General features: G+C 34.7%; 1 long non-coding RNA gene across 1 annotated transcript; it reads right to left on the bottom strand.

Moving 5' to 3' along the window:
- Positions 1-484: 484 nt before the first annotated feature.
- LOC146378526 (uncharacterized) lies at positions 485-3,525 on the bottom strand. Its single transcript, XR_014801664.1, has 3 exons — positions 3,487-3,525; positions 2,290-2,315; positions 485-1,034 (listed from the first exon to the last, which is right to left on the bottom strand). It is a non-coding gene; the product is annotated as an uncharacterized LOC146378526 (long non-coding RNA).
- Between the last annotated feature and the right edge of the window lie 599 nt (positions 3,526-4,124).

The following is a 4,124-nucleotide window of genomic DNA, read 5'->3' as shown; positions in this document are numbered from 1 at the left end:
AACAGTTTTATTGTAGCTTTTTCAAAAACTGTATATTCTCTTTTTTTTTTTTAACCAGACTGGTTAATGAATAGGTCTATACTTCTGTGAAGTAATATGCACAATAAATCTCAACAATCAACAGGCTATAATAAAACTCTTAGCTTTAAAGTAGACTTTGTGTAAATCTTTTAGATATCTAAAATTTAAAGCAAATATAAGGAGCTGTGGTGGTGCGGTGATCAGATGACAGGCGATGAGGATTCTTCAGCTGGATGTTCTGCAGCAGTCAGGAAACAGGAAGTCTGGGTCCTCAGGGCAGCTTCTCAATGACAATTGTAACTCAATACTTACACTGAGTAACAGAAATGGGTTTGTCCTTAAATAATATTAGTATAAACTTACTGTAGTCAAATGTTATAGTCAATGAAACAGACTTGAAAAATGTATTTGAATCTAATTTAATATTTATGTAAATACAGCAGTCTGAATGTATGTATTACAAAATAACCAGATTGTGTTATTACAAATAAACCTTTAAGAGGTGTATATTTTATATAATTTATCAAAGCAATTGCACCTGTAAGCCAAACAGCCAATCAATGTTTATTCCAAAGTGTAATGCAAAATTAAAATGACAAATGTAGGGCTGTGTAAGTAGTTTCTACTGTGAGTTCTACTGTACTGAAATTCTACTACTGTAATTTTAACTTTCTACTTGTGATTTCCAGCAAAATGACTGGATGTGAGAGAGTTTAACGACAGGAAAGATGGAGCAGTGAGAGCGGAGATCTCTCAGAATTCTGAATACAGATTGACGAAGTTGTGGTAACTTCAATTCAAAAAACTTAGATTCTGGTAAAACTGGATTTCAAGTCACAGGATTGCGTTTCAACTCAGGTTCAAGTTTGTCAAATTAGATAGAGCACATGGCGGAGAATGGATAGAAGATAGAATGGCTTGTCAAAAAAGATGGAGCAGGGAGAGGGAGAGTGATAGGACAGACTGAATTGCTTGTTAATGATAGAGGGAGAGGGTTTTCTGCAGCAGGTCACCTGTAAGACAGAAAGAAAGTGGAATTAGACACACTTCCAATAAACCTGCCTTTACCGTATTTTTCAGACTATAAGGCACATTTAAAAGCCTTTAATTTTCTCAAAAATAGACAGTGCACCTTATGTATGGTTGTGCTTACTGATTTCAAACCAATTCTATGTGGTACACGACAATCTGTCAAATCTGTCAAATGTTTTAGTATGACTTTGGTAAGCTACAAAGCAGCACCATTTGATGTATTGTCGGAGCATGGCTACCATAGTCAGCACCCTCGTAGAGTAATTCGTACTGTGCTTCAACATAATATGGTGTGTGTGTATAAGGGCCTGGCACCTGTTGAGAGCCATGCTTATGAAGCAGATTTCAAACTGATCAATCCACATTCATCAATCCACAAATCCTGAAAAGTGAGTGTATTGTTCTGTATTTTATGTCTTACAACTGAACAATTTTGAGAGTTATTGTAAATGAGTTGAATAAAGTTTGACTTATCTGTTTTGTTTGGCTTAATGTGCCTTAGAATTTAGTGCGCCTTACAGTCCGAAAAATACAGAACATATATATCATTACACACTGAAGAGTTGTACAGTACATTATTAGATTCAACTGAATGAAAATGTTTATCATATGGTGGTGGGACATTTCTAAGGACATTTTTGCATTCTATTAACACAATAAAAACAAACTGAGTCTGTAAACCAAGATGTGGTGCTACAGTAACTTACTATAAACATTATATGGTCAAGCTAAACCCACACAATGAAGTCAGAGCAGACAGTTTCAGACCACCTGCTTTAAACACTTGACATGCACTCAACTCACATGATCCTAAATGCCCAAAGGTCTCAAATTCCTGTTTCTGTGTGTACTTACCTGGTACAACAGTATATCATAATGTCTGGGGAGCCGTTAACATAAAAGTAAAAAATAATTTACTCAGTATGACTTTTGGCAAAATGAAAAATTTGGAGACAGATGACTCCTATACAGCAGTTTCTAGATTTTTCAGTCAAATTTGGGGCATGTTTAATACACACTCCGTTAAATCTACAATAAACTTAGCATGGCCGATATTAGGGCCTAACTAAAAATGTAGTACGATGATAAGAGAGATCTGTAAGTCTGGAAATGTTTACATAGACTTTTCTAGGATCTGATGATTGCCAAGAGCTGTGCTGACTCACTGCACTAAACTGAATCTCCTATAATGAGAAACATTTCCCAGCACTGCACCTCAGACAAACCTTTACTTACCAGACTGAGACGATCAGATCAGCAGTCTAGAGAAAGGAAACAATTCATCAGATCACTGTTTGATGATTCAGACTGTTGAGCCTCTTCACACACAATCCAACTTACTGTGACATAAATTAACTAGTAAAATTCTCAATTTATTTAAGGCTTTATGAGCTTACTGTAGTCTAAAGAGGAGATAAATGAACTGCAGCGTCTCACATGGCTATAGCAAGTGTAATAAAAGCATTCATTACTACAGAAATACAAAGAATAGCCACCAATATTTGTTGGCACAAGTGCAGGATATACCAAATATTTCCTAAACAGAAGCTTTGTGGCTCCAACATTTTCTACAACAAGTCAGTACTAGTAAAGTGTGAAAACCAAAACTTTTAAAAATGTTAGATACAAAGTAATTATATAAATCAGAAGCAACAGAAAACCTCATCATGTCTGATATGAATATGTAAATCTGAAAATACCTTTAAATATTGACATGTTACAATAGCAGAGGTGCACCATGTTTTGTAATTAAAATTAAATGTCTTAAATTTTTACACTAAAAAGTCCTCTCATTATACCCGTTGCTAGGAATATTTATGTATTTTGCAGTGTACCTTTTTGGCAACTTTTCTATTTAAATTTTAAAACACATTATATTCACCAAATAAGTAATAAACCAATTAGACACACTGGCTGTAATGTACCTAACAATGTCCTCTCACACCTCTGGTTCTCTTAGTTTTTCATTATTGCTTAACTGTACAAAATACTTCTACAGTGTTCTGACTTTAATGTAATACATCAGCAGAATTTGAGAGACAATATGAATCAATCACTGTGCAGCTCTTAAGTGTTTGAGCAACCACTTATACTGACTCCCCTAAAACACTTTCATTGTTTTGTCTGCTACTTAAATCCACAAACATAAGGAGAAAATGAACAACTGACATTTAGCTATGTTTGGATTTGATAAGCCATAAGAAATTTAAATCATACATAAATGGGCTATTAAACTTCAGGGACATTTTCAGGGACAGTCAGAGGTCCTGTGTGGGGGCTTTGCTGCTACACGTAATAAATCCTGACTTTGTGTTTTTGCCCATCAGTAAATGGAAACATATCACAAAAAGTCAAACTACTGCATGTAAGTTGCCAAATGTGCTACGCAATGCCAGGTTCATACTGCTTCAGTTACAATCACTGTTTACTTACCAGCAAAGGCAAAACCAAAGATCTCTTTCATTCTGTGTAACAAAAGACAAAGCACAAAAATACAGAATGAGACAACTCAGATCAGCATCAGAGTCAATACTGCATCACTCCGTGTAGTCCAAAAGATTCAGTACACTTCTTTGTTTACCACAGCAACAAACAACTCACCTCTTTTTTTCTACACCTTATTAAAGATTACTGTCTTCATTAAGGTAAAATGTGGTTTCATCCATTTGTAATAAGCCACACACGTTTCTCAGTTATGTGATAGCTCTATTAGTTTGGTGTCATTAGATAAAACATTAGATTTAATAAGCAATGATTTGCTACACCTAGCACTGCACACTTTATCAAATTCTGACATCACAATTTCAAAGCATGAACAATCATAAATGAAAGCTTGGATGATATTTTTGTAGGCTTCAACATTTGAGTTGGTCTGCATTCAAATTCTGCTTCCTAAAAATATTATCACCTGCACACAGTATCATTTAATATGCTGTTGTTTTAAATATCTACATATCATAATTATAATATTAATGGTGCACTGCTGCATTTTATTTATTTGAAGGTGGACTTTTTTATATTTCGTTAATTTTTCACAAAGTGAGAAGTTAAACAGAGCTGCAGGTGTAGGT

Source organism: Perissodus microlepis, chromosome 11 (assembly GCF_051167445.1).
Source record: "Perissodus microlepis isolate ML-2025 ecotype Zambia chromosome 11, ASM5116744v1, whole genome shotgun sequence".
NCBI lineage: Eukaryota > Metazoa > Chordata > Actinopteri > Cichliformes > Cichlidae > Perissodus > Perissodus microlepis.
This window is presented reverse-complemented; position numbering and strand designations above follow the sequence as displayed.